Below are 21,060 nucleotides of genomic sequence, written 5' to 3' on the forward strand. Positions count from 1 at the left end.
AAGGCTTGAGTTGGAGTTTTAGTTTGATCGTCCTCTTCATATTACCTGTGACCATACAGTTGTGACTTTATTGCTTTCAAGCATTTCCTGCCTTGCATGATTTCAGCCTGTGTTCTCTTTGCTTTGGGGCTACTAGCAGATCCCCATGCCTTACAGTTTTTAGTAAAAGCTGTGGTATTTCTATATAACAGACTCAAAAGCTGAGAGCCTGGTGAGTGAAGGATATTCAGACAGAATAAATGGGCAAACCTTCAGACTTTGCTTCCTTATATGAGTCTGAATTCTCATAGATCTAAAATCTGCCAATTATTTTTAATATTCTAGATGGGAAATGCTTGGCTTAACCATGGTGGATATCACTAGGAAAAAAAAAAAAAGATTACATATGCACCATGTATTATATGTAACTAGCGGAAATCAGAGCTCTGTGGAGATTTTGTCTTTGCTTTCATACAGTCAGCTTCCTTGTACATTCCTCTGAAACAGCTGGTGCTGGCATTTGCCCTCTGCAGAACAGTGGCCTAGAGCTGCAATGCAGGCTGTGGAGGCAGGGATGAGAGGTACTTGGAGAAGAGAGGGCTGGAGAGAGCTTATGGACCCAGAATGGTTTTCTGCCAATGTTTGGGTCAATCCACTTGCTGGAGTAAGACAAAATCCACCAAGAGGCAGAGGAGGGACTGCCATACTCCCATTCTCTTGGTCATTTGGAACAACGATATTCATTTTTCCTCGTTATTATCTTCTGTGTTTCTGTGCAGAATATCAGATAAGGTTTGAGTCGTAATTATGTGGGAAAAGAGCTATTGAAAATATTCCTTTTGTGGGTGCTAGATGGCGCCGTGGATTAATGCTCCGGCCTTTTAACTGGGGGGCGTTCTGGGGCGAACCCGACTTGGTCAGGTAACAACTTGGCAATTAGTTTGTCTGTGGGAATTTAAGCCTCAATCAACGGAAATATTCAGATTCTTAAATCCTCCTGAGTGCCCAGCCTTTCCTGGACGTCAGCAAGGACTCAGCTGGAATCGTACCACTACAAAAGGGGCCATGGTACTCGGTGGACCTCCTGCAACAGGAGCCACTTGCTCACCCCAATGGTGGGTTCTAAAGTGACAGGTGACTGAGATAACAGAAATTCAGCATGTTTATTAATATGTACAGGTGGAGAAAAGTACAGCTGCTGGTGCTGCACCTGAGGTTAGTCTCAGCTCATCAACCATGAAAGTCTCTTTAGATCGTTTACATTATAAAAAGCAAAAGTAAGAAACCAACAACTCATAACTTCTTTGGCAATACTGAGATGTATTTCTGTTTTTTCAGGCTATTTCTGTGGTGGTGGTGTTAAAGGATACCTGGAATCATCCAAACTTTCTGCTGAACTATTAAAAAAAAAAAAAGTAAAGCACAATAGAATAAACTGGAAAGCTCATCTCTGCACAAATGTCAGCACACTGTTGTGCTTGGGATTTGTATTCAAAGTCTTGTTCTTTCTTTTGTGGGAAAGAAGAGCCTTACTTAAAAACAAATGGTTTATAAAACAATGCAAAAAGACGGGAAGACCACTTTATGGTGAAAAACTGAAAATTCAAAGAGCACCATGCGAGAACTTATACAACAGTCAGCAATCGGAGCAGCCACAATTTAGAGGATGACCAGTGGGGAATTGTTTAAAACGGGTTAAAGGTCCTGCTCAAGCAGATACAGTGAATGTTGCTCTGTGGAAGCATATGAAGCAAATTCAGAGATTACCAGCTTCAAACTCTCCAGCCCTTCATCATCATCATCATCATCACTGGCCACAGCTGTTAGCAGAAAGATAGCTGAATACCTGGCCTAGGAAGTGAGACATGTTTTGGAGAGGCTGAAACACTGTGATGCCATCGCCAGCCTCAGCTGTGTGGATAGGTGACAGGCCTCCATATTCAGTTGAAATGGCAGGCTTGGGGTGTACAGACCAGAGGTTTTTCTCTGTGAGTTCCATTTGTGATTAGAAGAACGCAAAGGGGATGAGGTAGGAGACCTGGGCACAGGCTATGCCTCTGCTGAGAGTCCTTTCCCACCCTTTCTACTCAGCCCATTCCAGTGCAGGCTCTGTGACTCAGCAGCCACTGGATAATGCTCTCTTCTAGTGAGTGCTGCCCTGACACAAACAACTGCCTTCAAGCTTCTAAAGAAAAAAAAAAAAAAAGGAAAAATATCTTACATAAAGCATCTTGAGAAGAAGCTCCAAAGGCTTGTTCCAGCAGAAAAAGGTATGTCTCCTTACTCATGGTGTGAGGGACAGTGCTGAGGGGACAGGCATTTATTATGGGGCACATTCTTAAAGCTTTACTTCTTCTTTCTATTTTTTCCTTACATTTGCTGTTTTATACTCTCTGGCAAGCAGCAGAGCTCCACCAATGCTGACTTGCATAGCCCATAGAGATACTAAGGAAATATTTTTCCTAGCAACAAGCGGCACATGAAAACACCAAGAAAAGCTTCCCCTGCTCATATTTCACTTCAGCTTTTTCAGTCATCTGATGCTGAGATAAGAGCTGAGTGGTGAAACTTGCTACTAGTGGGTATTTCACAGGGCAGCCTGGAAAAGGGGAGCGTATAAAAAACTTTGTGCCTGTTGTTAGCGTAGGGGACTGAAACCACTGTGGTGTGGTGACCACCATGCCGCCTGCATCAGTGCTGCTAGGTTGCTCCCATGCTGAGATACTCTCAAGGGGTTCCTAGCTCACTGAGGTGAATGGCGTTGCCTTAAGATGGCAGCCATGTCCAGGCTTGGAGATGCAGTGGATAAACAAAATGGTGCTGTCTGGGGCAGCTGTCTTGGGAGTGCTTTCTGAGGCACCTGTTCCCACAGACCCCAGCACAGGTGAGGCTCTTGGACATTGATCTAATGAAAACGCAACAGTTAATGAGAGCTGAAGGGATATGAGTTGGAGCCCTTGGTGCGGTGAGGTTGGATATGTGGGAACTCTGCCACTGCCGTTGTGAGGTAAATGGAGGAGAAATAATGGCAGCCTGTGCCCACAGGGCTCCCAAGGAGGCTCCTGCTTGGAGTCAGTGGGCAGGCATCCGCTACATGCTGGGGTCTGGGGAGCCCTGGCTGCAGCAGGTGCCCAGCACATGAGTACGTGCCATGGCCATTTCCTTTCCATTTATGTCTTTGAAACCTGAGGAGGAAAATGGGGATGGTGTTTTGTTCTAATATGGCAGTATTTTCTGTTTTCTACCTGCTAGTGGGACAGAGCTAAACTGTTAATGTTATTTTAGCTGAAGTGCAGTTTCCTGGGATTGAATTATTAGTGACAGGGGAGCAATGGCTGGTACTTGTGTCTACTTGTGAGTAACTCCCCTTCTTTTCTGTCCTTGCTCAGCCATGCTGAAATAGCATTCACAGATGGCAAAAGGCTTTGTCAACACCAGCAAATCACTACTTCTGCCTCCGCAAGGTCAGTGTTAAAAGGCAACATGTCTGAGACCACAGCTCTGCAACTGATGAACATAAATTGTCAAGAAGTGTTTAGGAGTTGCACAGTATTGGTGGGTAGAGCAAAAGCATTCTCATGGTAGAGCCAACCTCTGAATTTAAGACCAGCCTTGCACCCACAGGGTGAATATTTTATGAGTAACTTCAGTGGGGTTAGGATGAAGCCCAGGACGTTCTTGCTCGTCCCTTGATGGGTTACTTACAAGAAGAACATCTGCAACGTGTTTGTGTGTCATCAGTATGTTTCCTGAATTTGTCCTTTAGTATCTTAGAAGTATTTATTCTTTGGAAAAACTCAATATAACAAACTGAAAAGCTTTTTCTGCAATGCGACACATACTTCTGTAGTTGCTTAGAAATAGTTCACATACAGATAGAAGCAGATTTGTAAAATTGGTTTGAAAGCTGCATGGTAGGCAACTCAAGGAAGACATACATGTCACAGGATAAGAAACTAGCCTGCAGGCTTAAATTGGAGGTCAAAATCTTGCATTTTATGTGAATGAGTATCTGTGTTATAATATGATTCATGCAAACTCTGCTTAGTAATTACGTGGTTTCTGTGTGTGGAGCTGGAGCTGTTTTGTTTGGGGTTTGTTGGTTTTTTTTCAGTGAAACTGCAAATAGTCCCCAGTTACAGTGATTCAGGAAACTTTAGAAGAAAACTGAATTGTGAAGGATACAGTTTTAAAAATAATCTCTTGGGTTTTTTTATTGTTTTTTTTTAGCTGAACTTGAACTTTTAACGGGTTTCAGATTTCCCAGTCATTCGTTATAATTTATCCGGGAATTGTATTGCAGTGAACATCCTAACATGTAGGGACCAGACAGAAGACCTAAAGACTCTATTGTGTGAGGAAGGCCATGTTTTCTGTTTTATCCCTCACTTTTGAGATGAAAACAATGTGAGGAAATGGTGTGTTGATCAGTGTGTTGTACACATCTTGTTCTATAGAATGAGAGGGAGACAGGGCAATTGCCTTCAATCAATTCACATATTGTACTATGAGGCTGGTAAGGTCTGTACCCTGCTCCCTACATTGCTTAATGGCTTTTTGTTATTTATTTTCTGAGCTATTACTGAAAGATTCTAAACATAAGTCAGAGTACATTTGAAAGCATATATTTATTTTGCTACAGAAGTGGAAACATGCCTCTCCTTGCAGCTAATAATAGAATTGACATTGTTAAACAATTAAATTGGAAAATATTAATAATAGGTGCTTCATGCATATTAAACAAAACTTCAATAAGTGCTTTGTTTTATTGTTTAACTGTACGTATGAGTCATAAGGAAAGTGTTAATGTTTAGGATCGGATATGAATCATGAACAATCATCCAATGATCGATGTGAACAATCTTCCAATGCCAGCACTAGAACCCCAAACACATTTATTCTTTGTAGTTAGTAAGCTCTGTGCTTGGAAACTGAAAGTGTAATCAAAGTGAGAGTTTATTTATTAACTAGCGGATACTGTGCATCTTATTTACACAGATTGATAGTGGGAGGTGAAAAATAAGGAAAGAAGCTGGTCATGCATGGAGCTCTGTGTCCCTGGAGTACAAATCACAAAAGGAACCTGAGCAGCAGTAGCACTAGCTGCATTCTGTGATTTTAAAATTCAATCCCATATTCATGAAGGAAATCCATATGGCACCTTATTTGTGAGGAGAGGTGCCCCATTCTCTTAAAAGCTGACTTGAAGCATTTGTTGTTTTGACTGCTTTAGCATTAGGGTGAGAGAATTCACTTCAAGGTAGCAAACAAAACAAGTGAAATGCACAGGAGTAACTTGAGTGTTGTTATATATTGATTTGCATTACAGATAAAAAAATTTAATTACTGAATGACAAGCTGTTTGTGCTGGCTGTATTTGGGCATGCTCAGGAGATCAGGTTTTTTGTCGAAAGTGCTCTCACCTGGTAATTATTTGCAGTCATTGGTAATAAGTGTGTTTTTAATTGCCTCCTCTCTGGAAAGGTAGAAGGTGAAAGGAAGGCTTGAGTTGTCTGTTCTGCAGGAGGGACAGAGGTAGCTCATGCCCAGTATTATTGGCTGAGAAAAGTTTCTGAGTGCTAGCTGTGGTTTAGGGAAGACCTCTGGACACCTAGTTCAGTCTCTCATATTGCCTGACCTTGAAAAAGCTGGTTTTATTGTTTGTTTTCCCAACTGTTAAATGAATCCTGTAAAGCAATTGGTCAAGCTGCTTAGAATCCAATGCACAGTCCTTCCTTTACTCAAGTAATTGCTATTGAATTTTAGTTGTGCTGTGAGTGTAAGATTTATGGAACTGCTTTGGGATATGATTGTTTATCTAGCTCTGTGTTGGCATTCTCAGAAATCAAAAGTATACTTCTAGCAATAATAAAAATTTTAATGTTTCTATGTATCTGAGGCTAATGTAGACTTAGCATTCTAATCGTGCAAGATCATAAAAGTCTGAGTATTAACAATAATATTAAAAAGGAGTGAAAAGTAATTTAAGTAATCTGGAAAGGCTTTGACTGACCCACATATGAAGGGAGAATTCCTGGCCCTATGCTCCTAGTGCTGAACCTCACAGATAAGAAATTACATATATTTGCAAAGTGTGTTATACACAAACTGTTCTTCTTGAGAGCTTGAAGAACTGGTTTTGCCATGCACTGAAATATGACTTGTGCTCTCAGGTGACAGGATGCTTGGTGTCACACTTGGCACACTCCTGGGCTTGTTTGGAGGCTACTGCAGTCACCTCCATGTTGCTCTGTGGCATGGGATTTGTCTTTGAAATTTTGTGCACGTAAGTGTGAGTTGTTTTAACTTTTGATTTTTAAAGGACATACTGGTTAGTGGGCTAATCAAAGAGAGTTAATTGAAGGAGATTTGGTAGTGGGTGATCAAGCAGAAATACATCTATAGTAGGAGTCAGCAGTGATTTTACATGCAAATTTCATCTCCAAGAAATTTCCTAGTCTGTCCAGTTCTTTAGATAGAAAATTTTCTTTCTACTGTGTTAACATTCACATGTTTAAATCCAGGCTGTTGCACAGGGCTTACAGTAACAGAAACAAATATATAAAGAAAAAAGGCGGTTCAATTTGCTCTTTCAGTCTGTATTAATGTCCTGATTAAACAGCTCTTTTGAGTGGGGCCAGACCTGACTACCACTGCTACTTTCTTCTGTTGTAGAAACATAAATTGAGTTTTGATGAGGAATGCTTCCTCCCTCAGCCTGTGTTGATTTCTTTGTATTTCTAAGTGGCATGCCCCATCTGCTTTGTTTAAATGGAAGGAGTGAACTTCTAGTTTTGAAATAAAAGCAAATAAAACCTTTGCATATTGTGGAGATTGGCATTTCTAATTTTGTGACACCCTATAGGTCTCATCTTCCTTGTGCAATTTCAGTTAGTGTACATATGCGGCCTTACCAACCAATGGCCTAGTGTTGCTTTGTAGGAAAGTACTTTCTGGAGGCTAAAATAAAAATTGTACATCAGCATGTAATAGAATTTAAACATCCTATTGCAGACACTTGGGTCAGTCTGTGTTGCTGCTCTTACGACATTTATTGCTTGGTACCAAATAGTGTCACTGAATGTCAGTATCTGTAAATGTATCTATAGTTAGGTATCCAACTAAAACATTGCAGAAGTCAGGAAGGTGTGTTTGAAGAGCACATACATTGCAGCCTAGTATGAGCTCAGACCTCTTTCTCGCTTTTATATCTAGCGTGAGAACTACCCCAAATAAAAGAGACATCCCTGCAGCGCAGAGCTGTTTGAATTCCTCTTAATGCCTCTCCTTGTTACTGATGGTGAAGCATGACTAGAAATACAGATGGAGCTGATGCGCTATTGCTCTGTTGGTGTTGTAGTTTAACTCCGTTAGCCTGGAGGAGTTTAAAGGCATCTTACAACTTGTTATCTCTTCTGTGTAGTGCTCTGCAGTGCACATCCATAAATTAAGATGAAGTCAAGTAGTTTTCCTTATTTGTGGCTTTAGCAGTAAGTCAGATTCACTGAATTTTTTTTCTCATTGGAAGATGAAGTTTGTCTGCCATTTCTTGTCTTTCTGACTCTTGCCTGCCTTCAGCAGGGTCAGCTTGCTGCTTTCTCAAAGTTGAGAACTTAAACTTTGCTTCCATTCCTTGTCTGCAGGTTAAATAATGACTGTGCTGAGCCAATTAACAGAGAACATTCAGTTTCCTTATTGCTGATGAAAGGGATGGAACACATATCCAAATCCCATTAGTGGAAATCTAGTCCCGGCTGAGCTATGCAAGATTTTCAGAAAAAAATGTGCAAATATGAGGTATGAAAGAGGAAAAAAGAACTGATTTTATGAGCTCTTTCTGCACTATTGCAGTGTATTTAATAAATAAATAAATAAAAGTCCTTACTCTTTTGTCAGTACATGGTCAGTAATTGTTACTTAATGTTTTGTAGTTTGAAGGCACATGGAGTATTTATATAACATCAGAGTTACACATCTTACCCTAACAGTCTACAGACTTACAACCAACATACCTGCAAACCACCACAACAGCCTCCAGGCTCCTGGTGATGGGACTGTGAATGGAGGCAAACTAAAAATGGTCCCCTCAGAGTTGTGCTTTTTGGATATTTGTGTTTAGTGGTGCCCAGCTGCATACAGGAGTTGTTGAGTGCCTGACTTTTATCAGACCCTGTGCTGTTCAGAGAACAGAAGGAGCTGCTCTTTTTTTTTGTCCTGTACCTGTTAAAAGATCCCACGTGAATAATTCATTCAGTCCCAAAGTAGGGCTGAACTCTTGTGTTTCACAGTGGTTACCTTGGGGGAGGAGGACGAGGAAGGATTATCCTGTTTTTACAAGGGTGTGTAATGACAAGACAAGGGGGAATGGCTTTAAACTGAAAGAGGGGAGACACAGATTGTGTATTAGGAAGAAGTTATTCCCTGTGAGGGTAGTGAGAAGCTGCGGCTGCCCCATCCCTGGCAGTGTTCAAGGCCAGGTTGGACAGGGCTTGGAGCAACCTGGTCTAGTGGAAGGTGTCCCTGCCGGTGGCAGGGGGTTGGACCTGGATGAGCTTTAAGGTTCCTTCCAACTCAGACCAGTCTGGGATTCTTAAGGCTGCCATGGCCCATTTATACCAACTTTCTTGCTGTATGAAGACCTCAGGTTTGGGGCCTTACTTTAGAGATATATGCATTATTTCCCACTGAAATGCCAACATCACTGTTAAATTCAGTTATTGGGGTATATTTAATATTCAGGTTCAAAGCTCAATTTCCTTAGTCTGAGAAAAAGACCAGAATTAAGTAGAAATTAGCAGCAATGGAGAAGATATTTGCTTGAGTTTAAGCTTTTATATGCTGTTCTCAGAATACAGTAAGGAAAAAAATTTTCATCAGAGGCATTTATACTTTAGCCAAGTTAAAAGCTGTCCACAACGTGTTGATTACAAAGTCCACTTTACTGAGCAAGTATTGACAATGGCTTGGTATATTAATAACGCTATATTCTACTTTTTCACAGGAACTTTGTTCTGATGATAACCTTTTATGGGTCACATTAATCTGCTAAATAAATTTCTTCCTAGAAATAAGAGTAACTTTACAGTTACATGAATAAATTGTTCCTGTGTCCTAACATGACAGCTTTGATTTGTGTATTATAGACTGCCTCTTTCAGAAAGCATTTTACTCTGCAGGAAGAGATGTACAATAGAGGAAGATGATGCATCCACCAAAAGTTGAGGTGCTCTCTGTCAAATTGGGAGTGTGGGTCTAAAGACAGACCAGGATGGCGACTCTTGTACAGCTCCTTTGCTCCATGAGGAGTCTTCCTCAACAGTGGGAGTTTTTCAGTCAGCCTCTAGACAGTGACAACATTAAGAAATATGATTAGGATGAAAGATGGTTGTTTTTTTTTTTATTCCCTCCACCTCTCCGGTGCCCATTTTGCTAGCAACAACAGAAAAAATGAACTGGAATTCAGCCCAAGTGTTTTAAATACTGGAATTAGCACAATGGGTTCACAACATAGTTCCCTGCAGTTGATACCTTTCACTGGGCTATTGATAATCACTGGGTTTTGTTTGCTTCTTCCACTTCAGCAGCTTTGTGGTTTGCTGGTTGTTTGTATGGTATTACTAACACATATACCACTAGCCTGTCATTGTGGACAATTATTTTGTATTCCTGTATGTTTATTACCACTCCTTTACAGCCTGATTGTCAATTTTTATGTGGATGAATGTACTGTGCTGAACTGCAGAGAGCGGTACTGGTACTAGGAGATGGCTCACGGAAACTTAAAGTCTTAGAATAGTTTATAGAGGCAGGTGTAAGAGATAAGTGTCATATTTACTGTTATATGAGATTCTAGTGAGCACCATAAAATCTGACCTAGGGCATCAGAACAGAAAGTGAGTTATTTTATGTTTATTTTATTTAAGCTTGTTACACCTAGCACTGTAATATTTTGAAGTATGCTGCCTGCCTTCTGCTTTTATTGTCTTCAGACTTGCCCAGTCATAATGTTCTTTCAATTAAAATTAGAAGCACAAAATGCTGATTACTTGAAGTAGGCTTAGGAAAAAAAAAAGAGTATGAGTGTTTTGAGAACAGTTTAAAATACATTTGGATACAACCAGCGCAGAAACATCTCTGGGTAAGGTTTATGGTAAATTAAGAGATTCAAAACCTTTCCAGGTTAGGGGGTTGAGTTCTAAATTGGAGAACTGGAAATGTCTGACAGTTGTTCTTGTTAGACCTGAGGAATCTGATATGCTCACAAAAACCTCAGCTGGTCAAATTCAGGACAACTGTATTGCCTTTGACTAAAACTAGGTCCTGCATTAGGGCCTTTTAATGATAAATCCAGTTTCTGAATGGAAATTCCATCTGTACGTTCCCAAAATTGAAAGGGATTTTTAACAAATACTCTGGTTTTGGCTCATTTCTGTTAGAAAGGACCCCTTACAAGATTTGTTATCTTTAGGTCCTCTCTGGATGCACTGGTAAATGTTTACAGGCCATGCTTCTTTATACTGGTACTTGCAAATGCAATGGCAGTTTTACTCTGCAAATACTACGTGTCCAGTCCCTCCTTCTGCAGGCTGGGTGGATGTTATTTGTGATGATTCTTCAGAAATTCTTGGGCAGCCTGGCACCTGTACATTTGAAAGGAACAGAGCAGCTGCCTCTACTTTTGTGGCTGTTCCATTCAGGTTATTTCCTCATTACACCAAGTGCTGGCTCAAACCTCCCATTGTGCTAAACAGAACATGTAATAATCCATTTAAAATATAACGCATTTATCACTTGGCTCAGATCAAAGGTGCATGGCTTCAAAGGCTCCAATTAAATTGTGATGATGTAGAACACTTGCTTTATCTATATGGGTTACAGACTCATGGTTGGGTGGTTTGGTTTTGTTTTTTTTAAATTTATTGAATTAAATATTGCAAAATTCTTGCAAGATATTTCCCATTTTTGCTGTTGATCAGTGTTAAAATAAATCCAGATTTTCCTATTAGATTCTTTCCTTTTATTTTTCTAGCTAGAACACATTGTATGTAAATTGTTCTGTTTAGCTATGTGATGGTACTAGTTTTTCCTTGCTGTCTCAGTCTTCCATCTATCTCCCTTCTTTGCTGTTCAAGTTCTCATAGCTTCATTTCTCTGGCTTTGCTAGTGCTGCTGTTTGTAAACCCTTTAGGAAGGTGCCACAGATGAGAAATATGTGTATTTCTAGGTCAATTTTGGATGTAGAATTCAGCCACACTTAAAAGTTTATAAACAATTTGGGTAACTGGATATCTGGATAATTGGATAGGATAACTGCGGCATTACCTTGAACTATGGCTTCCTCAAGGATTTGGGCTGAAATTAAACCTACTTTAATGGTTTGCAAGGCTTCAGTCAGTGATTTTTAGAGGTGGTTAGGAAGTGTCTGAGCTGGACCAACATCCTGGAACACTTAAAGAGTAACAAAACTCTGAATAGAACCTGTTTTTCATGATTTATGATTATATGATTTTTGTACAGCTCTTTAAATGCAACTAAAACCACTTTATTCAGGAAAGCAGATATAATGCATCATAATATGTCTTTATAAATTATATTGTCTATGTACTCTATTTAGAGAGATTAATGGTAAGGTAATTTAACTTGGGAAAAGGTGGATTGGCAGATAGCATTGAAATGCTGAATAAAAGTAAGAAAAAAGAAGTGTTAGGTGTGAAAAAGTCTTGGGCTGCAGTTAAAACAAGTCAAATGCTAAACCATAAAGTAAAAATGTAAGTAAGAGAAGTTAGGGTTGTGAAGTAAAGGGGGTAAGGCTGTGTGTAGCCAAACTTGGCCACAGTGTAGCTTCTCTGAAGCCCGTGGAGTGGCCCCCAGGTAAGGCATGTGTAGCTTTTATTTTATAACAGAAATGTTAGAAAAGCAGAAGAATTGGTTGCAGTGAGAGCCAGGGCAAACTCCTTTGCTATAAATGACCCTACTTAATTGAAAAGAAAATGCTGAAGAATGAAGTCATTTGTGGCATTTTGAGTCAGGCAAGCATGTGTGGCCACAGGGAATGGTTCTGGGACAAGTTGGAGATGTTTCTAGAAAGTAAGGTTCTCATGACTTCACCTCTATAGTCTGATAAAAATTGATAATAATTTTTTTTATGGTTTTTATGGTCTGCAGTATAGAAATAGAGGGGAGGATAAACTGGGGATGCAAATACACATTTCTGTAAATAAAATGACATTTTTCTACTTGATTGCATACTTTGTCAGTGAAAGTCTCATGAATATAAAGAGGCAAGAACTCTTTATTTTAATCTTCTTTCCTTATTAGTAGCCAGAACCATATGTTCTACTTGTCTATGATCAATAAACTACCATTTGATCCAGATTCCTTGTAAAGTGACATATTCATTTCAGTCTTTTGCATAAAAACTTAAAGTCCAGTAGCACAAGCTGGCATGGGCAACCAGTCAAGTGAGCAATGATGCTTAATTCAGTGGAAATGCTCGCATGCATTTTTTTTTTGTCAGATCAGACACCTGAGATGATAAACTCTTTTATTGCAGCTTTGGCCAAAAGTGATGTGGTATTCAGAAAGCTGGATAGCAGATACTGCATAAGTAATGCACTATTTTAGTATAAAAGGGGGAAGCAAATTTATCATCATTTTCCTTACAACACGTTTAAATTTGATAGGAGGGTCTTAAAAAGTGCAAAAGTGAGAGCCAACTACCTACAGATAACTTTTTATTTTCCCCTCAATCTTTTCATTCAGTGCAGCCAAGTCATCTCTTCTAGTAAACTGCTGGGTCAACACATTTAAAACCACAACAACTGTTTCTTATTTCTGTATAGTTAACTGATAAGGACCTGTTTAAGGGTTACACCCTTCCATATTTACACTGTTAAGGCAAACATGGTTATAGGTACAATTACATTTAAAATTCACTGTGTATTATATGATATCACAGTATTCTATTGGCACATTTAATTTGTGTGTGTATGCAAATATAGTGCTGGAAGCTGGAGAGTTCCATTCATGGTGATGGATATGGCATGCTACTGCCAAGCAGCTTCCTTGCAGAGCCTTCTCTCAGCCTTTCAGCTGACCTAATCCTTGATGCTCCTAGAAATAAGCAAGTCCTTCAGTCCCCTTTGCTATTTCAAATTCTGGCAGCAGCAACAAATTGCTGTTTATTGAAATTAAGAGAGAAATCATATCAGAAGTGGCACTCTGAGCCATAGGAAATAATTCCTTTTCCCCCTTTATGTAACAGTTTCCCCTTTATATCTCTGTGGGAGTTTAGATGATTCTTAGATGGCTGTAGAGGAACAGTGAGGGGGGCTGAAAATTCCAGGTACAGTGTGAGCTCTGTGCAGTCATGGGGGACTTCTGCTGAAGTAGCAAGCAGGAGCATCTGTAAAGTTTATAAAAATTATTCCGTAAGTTTACACGATGGAATGAAAATGGTGTTTCTTCCAATAGTTTATAAAACATTCTGCAGAGTTTGGTAGGTTTTTAGGTAGAACCATCAACACAAATACATTTGGAGTAAGGCGATTTTTCTTAGATCAAAATTATAAACCATAATTCAATGGCATATAAAAGGGTCTTTGAAAGCTCTACTTTGGATTCCTAAAATTTCCATGTCAAAGATGAAATATAGTTAGAAACTATATGTAACTATAGAACTATAGTTAGAAATGTTTTGGATTTTTTTCCAATGGACAAAAAAGACAGCAGGAGACCTGAATTCCAATTTTCTATCTTCTCATTTTTTTCTGTCTGATTTCTTCTGTCTTCTTACCATTAAGAAAAATTAGACTACAAATTATGAAGGTGTTCTTTCCTGTGAGGGTGGTGAGGCACTGGCACAGGTTGCCCAGAGAAGCTGTGGCTGCCCCATCCCTGGCAGTGTTCAAGGCCAGGTTGGATGGGGCTTGGAGCAACCTGGTCTGGTGGAAGGTGTCCTTGCCTGTGGTAGGAGGTTGGAACTGGATGAGCTTTAAGGTCACTTCCAACCCAAACCAGTCTGGGATTCTATAAAATATTGCAGCAAATCAACTCATTTATAAAATATATCCAGGTCACTGGTTCTGCAGTTTCTCTTCCTCTGGTTTAAGAACTAAATGCTAACCAGCGCAAATGAATTTTATGAGACATGATCTTGCAGTGTGCCTCTAAGAACAATCTGAAGAAACCTATAAAATGGAAGCTTCTCAATCCAGATGTGCAAAATCCCACATAATGTTTAGACTCAGGCTAGGCTTGGCCATGACACATGGGCTGGATTCAGTCCTGTCATGACTGAGGTCTTTGGGTGCTGGTGCCAAACATGATTTTGGATGATAGCATGTGTTGTATTCAAAGCTGATGTGTGAGGGACATTCAGGTACCAACAGTAAGGGGACAGCTGAGGTAAAGGTTTCCAAGATTCCCAGTCTGCTCTCATAAATTTCCTCAAGGTCTGCTTGCAGTATGTGCCTCTTTCTTGTGCGTGACTACCTTCTTTCGACTGGATTTCATGGGGAGCTGGTTACTCTGATAACCTCTATGCCTTTGAAAATCTCCCCCAACAACATTTACCTGATGTATGATCCATTCCAAGAGCATTATATTCCAAGAGCATAAGTTTACTGTCTTCAGGATTTTGAAAATCTTGGATTCTAGAAAAGCTAGTAATTATAATTTATTTTATTGTTAGGTCATTTGCTTGGGCAAAGAACAGTATGGTTTTGTGTTGCCTGTGGTTTCTGTTTGGAGTAGTAACCTTAGGCTGATTTTTCGTATGTCTCAGTAAAAGTTCAGATGTTTCACAGAATGAGAATAAAATTACATTTCGTTGCCCATGTGACAAATACTCTGATCATCATCTTTTGGTTCAGTAAGTATGCTAATGTTAGAAGCTTGGATTGAATTTAGTACCTAAAATTTGGTAACATTGTGGACTTCCTATGAAGGATTTTTTTTTAATTAACTTTCCCCCCTGTCATTCCTATGAATGGAACATGTTATTAAGTCTTGGGTAAAAAAAAAAACAAGTTATACTTTGGATGTGGTTATTAGAGATTTGTAATACTGCCATTAGTTCATTCCTTGAAGTATGCAAAATGTACTTGGACTCAAGTCCAGAGCTGAATGGGATCTTCCTAGATGTAATTGCAATCCTGGATTGCTGTGTTCCATGTCAAACATGGCCAAGTGTTCAGGGAGGTTTTATTTTCTTTTCTTTGTTCTTAAAGGGTGGCCTTCTATGATGGGGCAATGGAACTGATGGACAGGGTTAGAGCAGTTGATGTCATCTACCTGGATTTGTGCAAAGCGTTCGACACTGTCCCACACAACATCCTTGTCTCTAAATTGGAGAGACATCAATTTGATAGATGGACCAGTCAGTGGATAAAGAACTGGCTGGATGGCTGCACACAAAGAGTTGTGGTCAATGGCTCAGTGTCCGGCTGGAGACCAGTAATGAGTGGTGTCCCTCAGGGATGGTTGTTGGGACCAGTCTTGTTCAACATCTTTGTCGCTGACATGGACAGTGGGATTGAGTGAGCCCTCAGCAAGTTTGCCGATTACACCAGCTGTGGGATTCTGTTGATATGCTGGAGGGAAGGAATGCCATCCAGAGGGACCTTGACACACTTGTGAGGTGGGCTGATGCCAACCTCATGAAGTTTAACCATGCCAAGTGCAAGGTCCTACACCTGGGTTGGAGCAATCCCAGGCACAGCTACAGGTTGGGCAGAGAAGAGATTCAGAGCAGCCCTGTGGAGAAGGACTTGGGGGTGTTGGTTGATGAGAAAATGAACGTGAGCCGGCTTCAGTGTGTGCTTGCAGCACAGGAAGCCAACCATATCCTGGGCCACATCTAAAGGAGCGTGACCAGCAGGTCAAAGGAGGTGATCCTGCCCCTTTACTCTGCTCTTATGAGACCTCACCTGGAGTATTGTGTGCAGTTCTGGTGTTCTCAACATAAGAAGGACATGGAACTGTTGGAACAAGTCCAGAGGAGGGCCACGAGTATGATCAGGGGACTGGAGCACCTCCTGTATGAAGATAGGCTGAGAAAGTTGGGGCTGTTCAGCCTGGAGAAGAGAAGGCTGTGTGGAGACCTCCTAGCAGCCTTCCAGTATCTAAAGGGGACCTATAAGGATGCTGGAGATGGACTATTCATTAGGGACTGTAGTGATTGGACAAGGGGTAACTTAAACAGGGGAAGTTTAAATTGGATATAAGGAAGAAATTCTTCCCTGTGGGGGTGGTGAGGCACTGGAATGGGTTGCCCAGGGAGGTTGTGAATGCTCCATCCCTGCTTCAAGGCCAGGTTGGACAAAGCCTTGGGTGACATGATTTAGTGTGGGGTATCCCTGCCCATGGCAGGGGGGTTGGAACTAGATGATCTTAAGGTCCTTTCCAACCCTAACTATTCTATGATTCTATAATATAAAGGAACAAACTGACTGGACTACAAATGGGACATAGAGAATGGGAATACAAGTCCAAACTAGGATCTGAATGTTAGTTTAATGGTTTAGAGTTGCAACTAAGAAAAATGAATAATGTTTAGTGGCAGTGTGTTGAAGGCTAAAACAATTTTGGCAAGAACAATACTGTGATAAACCAATGGGATAGATGATAAGAAAGGTCTGGGGAAGGATTTGGGCTTGAAAGAGTACGAGGATTGTAATAAGGAGCCTGGTGTCTGGGAACCCTTGGATACAAAGGTGAAAGAGGAACTAGAAAATGGCACAAGAGGAAACAAGAAAGGGTATTGTGACTGCAAAAAGAATTTACCAGGGTGAGGCTTGTGTGTTCCTAACCAAAAAGAATGGGACATAGGTACAGAAGAGAGGCAGAATGGGAACTGGGGTACAATGCCATTAAATGTGCTGATAAGTTTTGCATTGAGCAATGCTCAGCAGTTATTCATTTGATCAAGGAGCATCAAGGTTTTGTTTTCATGTCCTCAGTTAGTACGGGGTGCAGTTCTGCAGCAGGATCAAACTCAGCCTCCCACAAGCAGCAGCAGGATTTTGAGGCAGGGACAGCCTTATTGCTACTGGAACTGTGCTTATCTTTTTGTAACCAGAAGCCTCCCATTCAGCTGCAAATTGCATCTCTTCAGAAACTTGCTTTGGCAAGAGAAGGTGATGATTTGTGTAAATGCTTGAGCTTGAAATGGTTGAAGGGGGACCTTTCCATTTATTTAACAACTGCAGGGGATACTCCCATCATTTCTGACTGCTGCTTGCAAATGCAGAATGAAGCTTCAGTGAGCCTGGTTGGTTGGTTGCCAGTTCTGAGCTGAATCATCAGCATGAAAAACCACAGTCAATGCTCTACTCACGACGCCCCTGGTATTTCTATAAGGGAAGTTACAGTCACACTGGGTGGAGGAACCTCCCTGTCTAGCTATGGGGATAGTGAATACAAGGAAATGCTTGCGGTTCTGGTCATGATGGCATCTTTTGGCATTTCTCTGCTATTTTTTTGCACTGATGCATTTCATTTGGCAGTTGAAAATTTCATAGCAAACACTTGGTAAGATGCAAACACTCTATTCCAACGTTTTGGAACATTAATGGATTTTTTTTTTCTTCTGTGCTGAATGTTTCTTTTTCTTGTGAAGGTAAAGCTGTATGTGAACTGCATACTGAGGGGGGCTGCTGCCACAACCTCTCCTGTACAAGACTGGAGTTTGTGCTTTCCTTTTCCCTTTCTCTCAATGTTGTGTAACATGCATGTGATCCCCAAAGTGTTTCCGAAGATTCAGATGAGGAAAAGCATTATTTATTCTGGTCAGCAGCCACATAGCACTGGAGAATGGACAGTGCTCTGCTTTACATTCTGGTACAATTGCCGTCTCCTTTTTTCCCCATCCCAGCAGTTTCAGCCAATGGTGGGAAATACTTGATGCCCGCAACCTCTGTTCATGCTCTCTCTTTGATGAGACTTCTGGGATCTGTAAGGAATATTTTGTGGGACACGGTAAGTGTTCCCATGTATTGTGATGAGTAGTGCATATTACTCAAATTTTTGTGGGCTTCATTGTATTGGCCTAAACTTTGACCGTGTACCACTGTGACCTAGCTTTCTGGCAACTTCTGAATCAAGGCCCTTTCATCCCAGTTGTGTGATAGATCCTAAGCAGGAGCAAGGAGTAAATGTGGTTTCTTATTCGTAAATTAAGCCTTAAATGAATTGAGCAACACTGGTATATTGTAAAAGGCAAGGAAAGAGTGAAAAGGTCTTTTTAGAGGACCAGGTGTTTGGATTGAGACAGGATAACTTGGAGGAGTTATAGCTGGGCAGATCAGTTTATTATTTCTTCAGACTTTTAAGGCCTCCTTTCACTTATTAATAAATTCTGGTCTGCTATCTTTACCTATCTAATTTTGAAGAAAAATAAAAATGATCTGTGGCATAATTCTCCTTTCTTTAGTCTTTGTTGATGAAAGGAGTGCTTACATGCAACTTAAATAATGAAGGCTTCCAAAGCACACTTTTAATATTCCTTCTTGTCTATACTTATTCTTTCATGAAAATGAATCTTGACTGAATATACTTTCCATTTCCTCTTCAATATTTCATTAATGCACAACCACAGTTCACTGAATTTTGCACAGAACAAAATGAAGCTCTATAATGCAATTAGTCTCTTTTGAATGTGGAATATTAAGATATAATTCCTCTTGCTTTCTCTGTCACAGACTCTGAGAACAGACAGTAAATTTGAATTTTAAAATATTTCCATGGGTCTTGAGAAGTCCTTAATTTCTCTTTCAGAAATAATGAACAGCCTCCATTGTTCTGCTTTCTTCAGTTGGAGTTTTGGAGCATCTGTTGCTTAGAAAAACCTGGTCTCTTTCAGAAGAAAGACATTAAGATAGAGTGGTATTCTGTAGTCCATACATACACTGGAGAAAGCTTTGATAGTTGAGAGACCAGTGGAAGCAGAAGAGCAAATTAACATTCCTAGTCATTCCTGTGCCTGTTGCTGGTTGTAAGCACCGCATGTCACTGCATGGCTGGAACACCTTCAAACAGGGCTTCATTTCCAGCATTTTTTGTTGTTCTTGGTTACTGCTCAGCTGCTAAGAGCTGTTAAAATGTTAGTCAACATTTGAATTTAACCCACCCTCTCTGTTCCACATAACTAATGTTCTCATCGGAGACTTATGGTCACATTTTCAATTGATTTTAAGGTACATCTGTGTGCTTAATAGTCAAGAATTCCTTCCCACCTGCCAGTGAACTTCTGTGCTCTGGAATCATAGAATAGTTAGGGTTGCAAAGGACCTTAAGATCATCTAATTCCAACCTCCCAGCCGTGGGCATGGACACCTCACACTAAACCATGTCACCCAAGCCACCATCCAACCTGGCCTTGTCCAAGGGATCCCTGCCAGGGATGGGGCATTCACAACTTCCCTGGGCATTCCAGTTCTTCACCACCCTCACAGTAAAGAATTTCTTCCTTATACCTAACCTAAACTTCCCCTGTTTAAGTTTTAACCCATTACCCTTTATCCTATCACTACAGTCCCTGATGAAGAGTCCCTCCCCAGCATCCCTGTAGGCCCCCTTCAGACACTGGAAGGCTGCTATGAGGTCTCCACACAGCCTTCTCTTCTCCAGGCTAAACAGCCCCAACTTTCTCAGCCTGTCTTCATACAGGAGGTGCTCCAGTCCCCTGATCATCCTCACGGCCCTCCTCTGCACTTGTTCCAAGTCCTTTTTATGTTGAGGACACCAGAACTGTACACAGTGCTTCAAGTGGGGTCTCATGAGAGCAGAGCCGAGGGGCAGGATCACCTCCTTTGACCTGCTGGTCACACTCCTTTAGATGTGGCCCAGGATACGGTTGGCTTTCTGGGCTGTGAGCGCACACTGAAGCTGGCTCATGTTCAGTTTCTCATCGACCAACACCCCCAAGTCTTTCTCCACAGGGCTGCTCTGAATCTCTTCTCTGCCCAACCTGTAGCTGTGCCTGGGATTGCTCCAACCCAGGTGTAGGACCTTGCACTAGGTTTGGTTGAACTTCATGAAGTTGGCATTGGCCCACCTCATTTTTAATTCAGCTTTGGTTTTAAATGTGTTTATTTAAACTGATGTAGAAAAGACATGTACTTAGGTGTTCAAGAAGGTTGTGGATATGTTACCGTTTCAGCACTGGCAAATGGGTACCTTTTAAAAATATAAGGCATACAATAGATACCTTTTAAAAATAAAGGTGATACAGGTTGCTGGCACAGGTTGCTCAGAGAACAATGATGTGGCTTCCCCATCCCTGTCAGTGTTGAAGGCCAAGTTGGATGGGGCTTGGAGCAACCTCGTCTAGTGGAAGGTATCCCTGCCTGTGTCATTGGTTTGGAACTGGATGAGCTTTAAGATCACTTCCACCTTCCAACCCAAACCAGTCCTGATATATAGCACACATCCCCCACCGACCGCCACCCCCTGCTTGTAGGTATTGTTTGTGTGGTTGTGGTCCTGTATGTGTGGGTCTGTGGTACTTCCATGAAGAAGGTGAATAAAGCAGACACAGGGGTAAGGTTAGATGATCTCAACAGAGTCCCTTCCAACCTAAATGATAGCTGGATCTGGTGACAGCAGGAGTTGCTGAAGTATACGCACAGGGCTACTGGGACACAAGCTGTTTCTGAAGTGGTACAGGGAGCTCTCCCTCTTGCCTTTTTCCAAGCTAAGATGGAGAACAATGGTTTGGAGAGCAAATGGCATCCCAATAACTAACCACCCCCTCCTGTGCATTGCCCACAGAGAGCTTGCAGCCGCCATGGCTGTGTCTGGATAGGGGTAGCAGGGTTGGGGATCTGCCCTGCATCTGAAGGTCTGGAGGGGGCTGGCTGCTGTGCTGGTGAGACAGGGCAGTTATTTATCTGTGACAGGACTGCCCGCGCTGGCCCCTCTGCCTCCACTGCTCCACCTGACTTCTCTCTGCATGCATTGGCAGCAGTGGGCTCATACAGGGAGCTTTTGGATTTAGAGTTTAACTGCTGATGAGCTTTAATCAAAATGTTTTCTCCCCTGTCAACTATTTGCTGTTTTGTAACAAATAGTTAAATAATG

General features: G+C 41.1%; 1 long non-coding RNA gene across 2 annotated transcripts; it reads left to right on the plus strand.

Annotated features, from left to right (window-relative positions):
* The first annotated feature begins 1,706 nt into the window (after positions 1-1,706).
* On the plus strand, positions 1,707-19,160 carry LOC133269123 (uncharacterized). Of its 2 annotated transcripts, XR_009743322.1 has the most exons (4): positions 1,707-3,121; positions 3,369-3,443; positions 17,855-17,958; positions 18,757-19,160. It is a non-coding gene; the product is annotated as an uncharacterized LOC133269123 (long non-coding RNA). The 2 variants fall into 2 exon arrangements; XR_009743323.1 differs by lacking the exons at positions 17,855-17,958; positions 18,757-19,160 and adding an exon at positions 6,655-6,825.
* The last annotated feature ends 1,900 nt before the right edge of the window (positions 19,161-21,060 follow it).

The sequence above is a fragment of the Pezoporus flaviventris genome, unplaced genomic scaffold, assembly GCF_033815535.1.
Source record: "Pezoporus flaviventris isolate CSIRO_AGI_PZ_B2104156 unplaced genomic scaffold, CSIRO_AGI_Pfla_v1 ptg000014l, whole genome shotgun sequence".
Lineage (NCBI taxonomy): Eukaryota > Metazoa > Chordata > Aves > Psittaciformes > Psittacidae > Pezoporus > Pezoporus flaviventris.